A 12,180-nucleotide genomic window follows, 5' to 3' on the forward strand; every position below is an offset into this window, starting at 1 on the left:
GAAGCAACAAAATGCCAATAAATAAGCAATATGATTTGAGGTTATATAAAAAAAGTGAAACAATAAAGCAAAGATTAAAACTGCACATGACTATAGGGCTCAGCAGATGAGGAAGCAGGCCAGGTATGAGTGTGCGTGATGGCGTGGTAGAAGTGGTGTGGCCCACTGAGACCATCAGATCACTTGGACTCCAGCAACTGCCTCTTTAGACAGTTATTGCTATGTCAGATGCAGTGTTGTGTAGGAAAAAAATCTCCTGATATTTTAATATTGTGTATTATTTTTCTATTTCTGCATAACAAGTAACCAGAAACTTGGTGTGTTAGTTTCCTAGTACTGCCATAACAAATTACCACAAACTTGGAGGCTTAAAAAAACAGAAATATATTTTCTCACAGTTTTGGAGGCCAGAAGTCCAAAATGAAGGTGTCAGCAGGGTTGATTTTGTTTCTAAATTCTGAGCCAGAAACTATTCAGTGACTCCTTCCTAAGAACCTTTAGTGTTGCTTGATATGCAGAACTTCAATCTCTGCTTCCATCTTCACCTGGCCTCCTTTCTGTTTCTCTGTGATGTCACCTTTTCTGCCCACCCTCATCCAGGATGATCTTATCTTGGGATTCTTACCTTAATTATATCTACAAAGACTCTCTTTCCAAAACAGATCACATTCTGAGGTTCCTGTGGACATATATTTTTGTGGCCACAATTCAGTCCACTACACTTGGCAGCTTCAAACAACACAAAATTAATCTTTCATAGTTTCTGTGGGTTAGGATTCCTAACTGGGCTAGCTGAGTTTTCTGCTCAGGCTCTTACAGGCTAAAATCAAGGTATCAGCTGTGACTACAGTCTAGTCTGAGGCTTTCAGTCTTCTTCCAAGGGCACTACATATTAGCTGATTTCCGTTTCTTTTTTAAAAAAATATATATTTTTATTGATTTCAGAGAGGAAGAGTGTGGGAGTGATAGAAACATCAATGATGAGAGAGAATCATTTATCAGCTGCCTCCTGCATGCCCCACACTGTGGATTGAGTCCACAACCTGGGCATGTGCCCTGACCAGGAATTGAACCATGACCTCCTGGTTTATAGGTCGATGCTCAACCGCTGAGCCATACCAGCCTGGCCTGATTTCAGTTTCTTGAGGGTGTATGACTAAGGCTCACTTTGTGCTAGTCTTCAGCAAGGGGTCACTCTCAGCTCCTAAAGGCTGCTTGACATTCCCTGCCACATGGTAAACCCCCAGACAAGGCAATTTCCTTCTTCAAAGCCAATAGGAAAATATCTGCTGCAATATGGACTCTGTCTGACATTGTCTCTGACCTCTAGACTAAGATTTAAAGGGCCAGGCCCACCCAAGGGAATCTCCCATTTGATTAACTCAAAGCAGGGGTTCTCAACCTGTGGGTCGCGACCCCTTTGGCGGTCGAACTACCCTTTCACAGGGGTCGCCTAAGACCATCCTGCATATCAGATCTTTACATTACGATTCATAGCAGTAGCAACATTACAGTTATGAAGTAGCAACGAAAATAATTTTATGGTTGGGTCACAACATGAGGAACTGTATTTAAAGGGCCAGAGGTTGAGAACCACTAACTCAGTCATCTGATTAAGGATCTTAAAAACATCTTTGCGCCGAGACCGGTTTGGCTCAGTGGATAGAGCGTCGGCCTGCGGACTGAAAGGTCCCAGGTTCGATTCCGGTCAAGGGCATGTACCTGGGTTGCGGGCATATCCCCAGTGGGGGATGTGCAGGAGGCAGCTGGTCGATGTTTCTCTCTCATCGATGTTTCTAACTCTCTATCTCTCTCCCTTCCTCTCTGTAAAAAATCAATAAAATATATTTAAAAAAAAACAAAAACATCTTTGCCAAATAACATAATCTAATCCCACAAATGATATCTCATAATAGTCACAAGCCCCTTCATACTCAAGGTGAGAGGATTATACAGGTCTAAATACCAAGAGCAAAAGTCTTAAGGGCTATCTTAGAATCCTACTTACCAAAATGGGCTTTCTGTACATAAAGCAAAAAACTACATGCCTATTTGCTTTGAGATTTCCAAAGCAAAGACATGGGTTGTCTAATCTGCTTCTTTTAATATACTTTTAGTATTTCAAAAAATGGAAGTATTGTAGAAACAATGTAGCTAGACTTCCAATGGACTTAGAATAAAGAGAACAATTTTGGATGATAGTTTGAGAATAACTTGGAGTTCTGTAAATACTTTTTGGTACAATCTATAATTGAATATTATGATATGCCATTTGTCCATAATACATTATTGGGTGAAAAGCTAGCTAGAGGCACTATATTGTATAATTCCATTTTGAACAAAAAAATCCTAGTAACAACACCACAGCCATACATATTTCTATATGGTACATGTGCTTGTGGTTATGTATAGAAAAAAAAAGGTTGGAATGCATGTATATTAACCTGATAACAGTGACTAAGAAAGAAGAAAAACTGTGTGTGTGCTGCATTCAGTGAGCATGGGATGTCCTGAGGCCAATAGATGGAGAATTACTTGATTTTTTATAAAAGCGTATCTCATTTTTTGGGGAAAAATTTTAAATAAACAAAAAAACCTGCTTGGCCACTAGGACCTGCTCCCTAGAGCACCTCACAATCCTCCGAACACATTAGAGGATTATGAATTGTGAGAACTCTAAAGACCTTAGGAAACCTGATGGGTCATTGAACATTATTTGAAAAATAATGGCCTTTAAGTTACCACTATATATTAAGAGTTAATAACTAACTGAAACCTCACTAATCACCATGATTTTATGGGCAAAAATCTCAAACAGAAAATCAATTTTCTTGTTCAAGGTGGAGAGTTTGTTTAATTAGAATCAGCATTTAATAAGGGATAAACATTAACATCTTGCACAAGACCATCATTTTTAAAAGCCAAGCCAAATGAGTTGATTCAATGAACTTCCTTTCCAAAGGAAAATAATCAGAAGAGAAATGTCTCTGTCATTAAGCATCTTTATCATTGGAGAGCTGAAGCTTTCCCTGGGTTGGATATGGACAGTTTAGAAAGAGGGTCTCTGTGTCCAGAGGCTGAGCCTGTGAGGCACATTCTCAAGGCCTTGCCTTTCCCCACACAGGCAGGCTGTGTGGCACCCACAGCACAGCATGGCATTCCTCACCCTGCCCCCCACTCCCTCCTGCCCCGAAACACAGAGGCAAATAATGTGGCCAGAGGAGATGTCTCCAAAGTTCGTATTTGCCCTTTGAATATAAATGAAACTGGCAAATATTTTAAGAGGGTAAATTCTTAACTTAGGTGCCAGAAAGAAAAGGCAAATCAGATCTTGTGAAGGTATTTACAAAGTGGTCAAGTTTTCCATAAAGCCTTGAGTCAAACACTAAGAATGCAGATTGAATGGCTTTTCCCCTTGGAAGCTGCAGAAAGTGAAAGAACTCAGAAAGATGTAGTTGCCACTTACATATTACTCTGGAGAGTTCCTTGTAGAAGGGCCCTTCTGTCAGTGAAGTTATATTACCACTGATTTTGGGTCTAATTAAAGTCCTGGACCCATCAGAGAAGTTCCCAGAAACTCTGGAGTGAATATATAGGCACTTTATACGGAAGCCTTGGCTAATACAAATCTAAGCAACTGCATTGTAAAGCAAAGGCCAAAGTCATGCATGCACAAACTTCTTAGAATTGGCCACAAATGAGAAGCATGAGGTTTTGTTTACAGAACACTAGGTAGAACAACAATTCCTCATTTTTGTGACTGACATGACCCATTTTAATATATGTATGTCTCTAAGAACCAAATTAACCATACATTTTCCAGTTCCTTCTATCAAGTTGCTATGTACAGCTAAAGTCTGAAAGACAGCAAGTAAATTTATGCATACTTCCTTTGCCAAGTGTGATTAATTGATGTAATCTGTCAATTCCCTTTATGCAAATGTTAAGAATGCATTTTTACTTATATCCATATATATTGTAGATAAATGCTTTCAGAAGGGATGATCTCACTGTTGCAGTCGTGAGCAGTAGCTTCTTCACGGTTCAAATATTTATTACACTTATTATTCAAAAGACACTGCTTTGTGCTATGAAAGAAAGTAGATAAAGTTCTTCACTGCTCTTAAAGAGCTTAAAATCTAGTAGAAATTATCAGCTTTGCCCCTTCCAAATCTGAAGCCTGCATCTTCCTGTCTTCTCTACTACCTCAGTAAATGGAACTACTATCTACTATGTTACTAATGCCAAAAAATTTAGGACTCATCCTTTAGTCCCTCTTCTTCACTCCCCAAATCCATTTTATCAGCAAATCTTATAGATTATATTTCCAAATAAAACATGAATCTTACCATCTTTTGTGTCACCAATTCATTTTCTATCTATTGATAAAAACAAATTACCCCCAAACTTTAGTTGCATAAAGCAACTAATTTTTTAATGTCTCCAGGTTCTGTGGATCAGGGCACAGCGGGGACAGGCTGGAGGCTAAAGCCATCTGAAGGGACATTCATTCACAGGTCCAGTGGTTAATGCTGGCGGGGGCTGAAGGTCTCACTTCCTGTCCATTTGGTCTTTCCATGTGGTCTTACTACATAAGGTAGTTTGGGCTTTCTCCCAGTATGGTGGCTGGCTTCCAATAGAGTGCGCCAAAGAGAAAAAGCATGAAGGAGGCTGTATCCTTTTTATTGTCAAGTCTACAAAGTCATAACATCACTTGCATAATACTGCAATGTTTGGACCCATCACAAGTCTCTGTTCAGTGCAAGTGGTATAATCATTGACCCAACTCTCCATTCAAGCAGAGTTAAAACATGTTTGATACAAAATATTGTCATGTAAATCTGTCATATCAGGATGACTATACCATCCTTCAATTTATTCTTCCCCATTCTCTACTATCTCCCTCAATCTATTTTCCCCATTAAAAACAGACTGATAATTTATTTTACGTTGCAATGATTAAAACAGATACTGTGTGTTCCTCATATAGTATCCACCAATGGCTTTCCATTGCACTTATAATAAAATCCAAACTTCTTGCTTTGGTCATCAAAGCCCTGCATGCTCCCCTCTTGCTTTATACACAAGTAGTCTGTCATTTTCCTCAAGCATGCCAAGCTCTTTCCTCCTCCTCACCTTTCTTTCTGTCTGCAGTGTTCTTCCTCTGCTCTTTCCATAGCTGCATTCTTACTTATTGCTCAGATTAAATTTCATCTTCTCAGGGAGGCCCTCCCTGACTACCTGTACTGGTTGTGTGTTAACTTGACTGGGTCATGAGATTCTGAGATATTTGACTAAATAATATTTCTGGGCGTGTCTGTGATGCTGTTTCTGGATGAGAATAGCATTTGGGTAGGTAGACTTCTCAATGTGGGTGGGCATCATCCCATCTCCTGAGGGCCTGAATAGAACAAAAGGTGAAGGAAAGGAAAATTCATCCATTTTCTGCATGACTGATTGAACTGATTGAGCTGGAACCTGGGTCTTCTGCTAACCTTCAACTGTGATTGACTCCATCTTCTCCTCTGGTTCCCAGACCTTCAGACTCAGACTAAACTACATCATTGGCTTTCCTGGTCCTTTAGTGTGCAGACATCAGAAAGTGGAACTTCTCATCCTCCATGATACTGTGACCCAATTCCTAATAATCTCTCTCTCTTTCAACTCTCTCTCTTCTGTTTCTCTGGAGAACCTTTACTAGTATATTCCTATCTAAAGTGTCTTGGCATCTGTGATAGTTATAATATCAGCCCTTTGTTTTCTTATAGCATTTCTTACAGTATATCATTTCTTTATTTGTGTTTATTTGTTTCTTTTCTCCTCTCTATTCTTGTCCTTTTACCTCTACTTCTTTTTTTTTTTTTTTTCGTTCTGTTCCTCCCAATAGAATATAAGGTTGATGAGGTTGTTCTCTTTCATGTTCTAATACCAGCATTGTTCCTGGCATATAGTAGGCATTCAAGAAATATCTTTGAAATAAAAAAAAAGGAAAAATATTTTGACAATTATAGAAGAATTTATAATGTGAAAGTTCTAAAGAAAAGCACAAAGTTTAAAGTGTAATGGATTACATTTAACCAGAAATATCAGAGAAGGTTTCATGAGGATAGATTTGAGTTTTGAAGTATGTATGTGAGAGGAGAAGGAAGATATGATGGGGAAAGAGAGTCACTCAAATGGGGAAAGCAGAGATATTGAGGAAAATTCCGAGAGGCCATGTAGACAGAAAATAGGACAGTTAAAAAATTAGTAAAGGAAAAAATGAGGAATAGTAAGGAGCTAGATAATGAATGACCTTAAAGACTATATTAGGGAGTTTTGACATTATTCTACAATCAATAAGGTCCTATTTAATGGTTTTCAGCAGAGATTGAGACTCTAAGTAAATTTTATCAACAAACTGTCCTGGCTATATATATATATATATATATATATATATATATATATATATATATATATGGCTAATATGCTAAGTGTCCCTCCAACCATCCAACCGGTCACTATGGCATGCACTGACCACCAGGGGGACACTGGCTCAATCAGGACACTGGTCAACACAGGAGCTGCCATGATGTGCACTGGCCATTTACAGAGAAACGGCACCGTGGACCTGGTGCCCACAAAGCAACACTCAGCTTCCCCTAAGTGGGACACAGGCCCTGCCACCACCATGGAGCAATAGCGAACCAAATCACAGCTGACACTGCAGAGACCCCATGGTGCAAAATGCGGCTTGCAACCCAGCCCAACCCCAGAAACGGTTGCTGTGGGTGCTGGGTAATGGTGTCACATAGCAACGCCTAGCTTCCTCTCCCTAGCGACTAGCCTCCTTGGAGTTTCTTCAGCCTAGGAACACAACTTGCTTTATAGCCAGGTGCAAACATTTTACACTTTAACTAAAGTCTGTGAAGCATTTTCCCATGCCTCATCTCACTTGATCCTCACAGAAATCCTAGAGTAGGTAGATAGGAGACTCAGTGGAATTCTGTTTTCTTTTCCTTAGCCAGAAAACAGAGATTTAGAAAGTTTAGAAACTTGACCCGACTGAAAAGAAGTAGTAAATGGTGGACCTTGAAAATGGCCAGGTTTTCTCACTGTGCAGAATATAGTCAAACACTGCTACAGTTAAATATTTTACCCTTTGTTCTTCCTGCATGATCCACAATAATAATCTGCTTCATGTTGATATTTACTGCTGTGTTGCTGACAACTACCTGAAAAAGAAGTTGGGGTGCTTAACTGCGCTGGAAAAAATTTCAGCTAAATCAGAAAGCAGGTCTAATTAAGCAAGTTTATATATATATAAAAGGCTAAGTTGACTTGCACATATGTGATACATATACAGCTCTCACTGGTGCCACTTGCACGGGTGTGTTTCCATCTGTCATTGTCGATTGTGAATTTGGATGATACTTCTTTTATAGAGAAAGGGTGAATAGAGATATTAAAATATTTCTTCTAATTAGTTTCCTTTCAATGTGCACAAGTCTATGCACCAGGCAATTAGTAGTGTATATTTTAAAGGGATGAAATTAATTGTCATTCCCCGCCCCCCCTCCCCCCAGATATGTTAGCTGCCAAAGGCCTAAGTTACCTTACAGTACTTTTAACTAAAATGCAACCCAGAAACCTGAGGCAATTATTCTACTCTACAAACTAGGAATATGACACCATTTATACTTCTAGAAAGCCAAGAGACCAGGGATATTCTGAAGTAGAACCTTATTTTCCATGGAATTAACCACCCAAATACTAAAATTTCTCCCTCATAACATGGGTAGGATTGGGTTCTAAAGGTAAACGTTATGATTTGACAGCTTTCTCTTAGACAGTAACATCATTTGCCTAAAGGAAACATGAGTTGTAGAAAATTATTCCCCTCAGCTTTAGGCTTTAGTACCTCACTGGAGGAAAAAAGCCATTGTGGTTAAAATAAAAGAGAGTGCTGACCACTATAATAATTAAGTATTTTAAATAATTAATTTAAGGTAAATGATCTCTAAATTTGGAAACCATGCGATTTCCAAGTTCATGGAATGGCAATTTGTTATGTCCCATTTTGATTAAGCCAACTCAAGAAATACAGGTAGTGCTTCTTCCCATAAGGGACAATTCAGTTTTCTCTATTGCAGTTTCCAATGTAAAAACCTTTGCAGAATCTGTTTACCTAATGGTAGGAGACCTGAGGGCTTGGGGCAGTAATGACAATGCCAAAACTATAGATCTTCTCAACCAGGAAGATTTTGCCCCCTGGTGCTCTTTTCTGAGGACAAATGTACATCCAAAAGGCAAAGAGGTACTCAAATACAACAACTGTGAGTAGCAGTTCCTGGGCAAAGCCCTATTGTTGGTCTCCACTATTTAGACCATTTTTATTGTCACACTTTGGAAGAATATTTTTAGATTTGTCTTCCCACTGACACTCATTATAGCTGTTGCTGCACTTGGTTTTACTCATCAATAAACTCATAGCATCATAAGAGGAAGTCAGCTAATATCTAACAAATTGGTGTTTACTGAGAAAATCTTTTTTTTCTAACTCCTCCTGGGAGAGACTTTTCTCTTACTACTAGTTTATTGGAAGAATAAATTTGCTTCTGGATGTCCCACATTTTGATCAACAAGGTCCTTACTTGCTGGTTGTTGGTTTGATAAAGAAATTTTAGAATCAGCCAAAAATAAAACAAAACAAAACAAAAAAACCTGATTAAGTTGGAGTATAAAAACTTAAATTGGGGTATAAAAATTTCCTAAGATCATGTTGAGTTTAGCAAATGCCTTATTATCTTTTTAAAAATCACAAAACCTAGAGTATAATAGATTCTAGTGGGAAGCCTGGATTTCACAGTTAGGACTAATAATTATGGTAGATTTTGGAGCATAGTTGCTGACAGCATGGCTCTGAGTAAAGTTTCTCTGTGAGCACAGATCTCTGTTGACATATGGGAAGCTCATTCTCACAGCTCCCTGCCCCCGTGGCACCCCACAAATCACCATTATGCCACTATTATAGCATATTGTCTTAGAACTGTTTATTTGTCCATCCTCCCTACTAGACTGTGAACTCTGAAGCTAGATATTTAATTTTATCTATCTCTATAATCCTAGTAACTAGCATAAATCTGATCCATAGGAAAAAAATTGTTACATATTTAACTGTGTATATGTGGTTTTTAAAAATAATCAGGAAAAATCATCTCTAAAGTTATACAATAAACTGCTTTTTCTATGTGAGATCAGTAACATTTTTAGTCCTGACTCATGTTATTAGGTATCTGATGAAATAAAAATCCAGGTAGAATTTCTTTGCCCTCAAAGTTGTTTAAATTTAGATGGATTTTAATCCTTGTCAATCACTTCCAGTAGTTCCTCAGGCATAGTAACTCTTTATTCATGCAATGGGTTTTTCTTATACTGTATATTTGCTGCATATTCTTTTAAGAGATTAATCTGTTTTCCACTTCCTAAAATATGAAATTAAATATTTCAAATACATCAATTAAAGTAGAGAATAAGTAAAACACCAGTGTATCCACATCCAGTAACAAATCCTCATATTGTTATACTTGTTTTTCATAATTCTTAAGGTAGACATCATATATACCTCTCCTAGTGACGTCTAGTGACTTCTCTCCTTCCCTAACATCCTATAGATGTTTTTATACTTTTCCCATATACTTTGTAAGTACTATAGCATAGTAATTTGTAGATTTAAATCTTTATATAAAATATAAGATGTTATATCCCATTTATTGCACACTCGTTTAATTTCTTTATGCAACTAACATCTATTGACTTTCTACTATGGGCCAAGCAAGGTCCTGAAGATAGAGCGTTAAAAAACATCAATAAACTCCTGCCTTCATGGTACATTCAAAATGGTAAAGAAAAATAATGAAGAAATAAATATGCAGGAATCTACTATGTCAAATAGTGATACTATAAAGAAAAATCAAGCAGGAAAAAGGAAATACATAGTACTTGGTATGTAAGGTGATCCAATGGTTGTTTTTGCTTTTTAACGGAAAACCTTAAATGATGAGATATTAGAGCACAACGATAAGGCCATGAAAATATGAACCTGGAAGACAAAAGGAGAATGCAATTCCAGGAGAGAGTACATCAGTGTAAAGACTGAGGTAGAAAATTTCCTGGTATGATTGAAAAACCATAAAAATATATTGTATTTGGAGCAGGGAGCCACATTATGAAGGGATTTGCAGCCATTATGAAAGGACATGGGTTTTACCATGATGAAGCAGACAGACTTTGAAGAATTTTGAAGAGAAGTGATGTGATAATACTGGCATTAAAATGGTATTAGTTTGGCTAATAGAAGAGAAATGGCAAAAGCAGGGAAACCAGGTAGGAGGACATGTCAGTAATCCAAGCTGACGTGTTGGTAGCTGATAAGAAGTGTTCAGATTCTGGATATATTTCTAAGGAAGAGCTGACAAAATTTGAGGGTGACTAGATAGGAAGTGTGAAAACCAGAGGGATAAAGAATCACCCAAGTTTGGGACCTCAATAACTATAAAGAGTGAGTTTTAATTAACTGAAATGAGAAAGGCAGTGAAAAAAATTACAACTTTTTGCAGATGTTATACTTGTATATCTAGAAACCTGATACAAACAAGACAACTTCATCAGGTGACTTAGCATAAAATTAATATTTGAAAAGCAGATTTCCTATATACTGACAATCAACAATTTGGAACCATATTGAAAAAATACATTTTTCATGAGCCATAAAAAGTAAAATATCTGGGAGTAAAAGGATATATGCAAAATTATATGAGAGAAACTTGCCAGAAGAAATATGCAAAACCAGATGAAGGAAATGTTGCTCAAATGAGTAACATACCAAACTCCTGTGTTAGAAACTCAGTGTTACAAAAATGTCAGTTCTCTGAAAGTTAATTCATAAAGTTAATTCATAAATGTAATGAGTTCCCAATAAAAATATCAATGGTATTTTTGAGGTACTAGAAAAACAGATGCTATATTCATGTGGTAAAAATAAATAAGAATAGCAAAGAAATTCTGAAAAAGAAGGGCAATGACGATTAGCCTGATTAGATATTAAAACCTCATATTTAAAGCCTCAATCCTGCAATTAAAACAATGTGATACTGGTTCATAAATAGGCAAACAGACCACTATAGAAGAATAAAGAAATCTAGAAATAGCCCAAAGTTGACATTTGAAGGTAGAATCTTCTATAATAATAAAAGCATAATATGCAAATTGACTGAGCAGCCGAACAGTGGAACAACATTCTGGACGACCTTCCAGAAGAAGCCAGGGCTGTGAGGGCTGAGGCAGCCGGGGCTGCAAAGGTCTACTCTTGCATGAATTTTGTGCATTGGGCCTCTAGTATTCAATAAATAAAATAACTTGGTAGCTAGCCATCTTAAAGGGGGAAAAATGAATTTATATACTTATGCCATATTCTAAGAGTAAATTCCAAGGGATCAAGATATTTAAATATTTTAAATAACCAGTCAATAAAAGCACTAGAGGAAAGCTTAGGAATAATTTATTTTATAACCTGATGTGAGGCCAGTTTTAACCAAGGTATAAAAGCAACAAGTAAAAAGGACAAAGAACTTCTGCCTGACAGAAAAAAATAGTAAACTAAGCTAATTGCCAACTAAGCTAATGCCAAGTTTGCCTTATCATGACCTACCCAGAACTAAAGACTATTTTTCTTTGTGATTGTCAGAATAAGGTATAACTCAAGAGTGCAGACGGCAAAGAGGTTGCTATCTCAAACAGAGGGTTGAAGTGAGCCATCAAATATGTGTTTACTAGAAAAACTCATTACTGTCTTACTCATCAGACCTGTGTGTACAGGGGAGAGAAATGAGAAACATCATCTCAAATTAGATATCCCAAGCTGGACAGAAGACTTTATTTTCTTTTCAAAATATGTATTTATTGATTTCAGAGAGAGAAAGGGAGAAGGAGAAAGGGATAGAAACATCAGTGATAAGAGAGAATCGCTGATCAGCTGCCTCCGGCACCCTCCTCTATTGGGGATTGAGCCTGCTACTCCCAGGCATGTGCCTTGACCTGGAATTGAACTGTGACCTCTTGGTTCACGTGTCAACACTCAACCACTTAGCCACACCCGTGGGGCTGAAGACTGTTTTTCTTAATGAAGATAAGAGAACCTTG

Source organism: Myotis nattereri (assembly GCF_964212035.1).
Source record: "Myotis nattereri genome assembly, chromosome: 5".
In the NCBI taxonomy this organism is placed as follows: domain Eukaryota; kingdom Metazoa; phylum Chordata; class Mammalia; order Chiroptera; family Vespertilionidae; genus Myotis; species Myotis nattereri.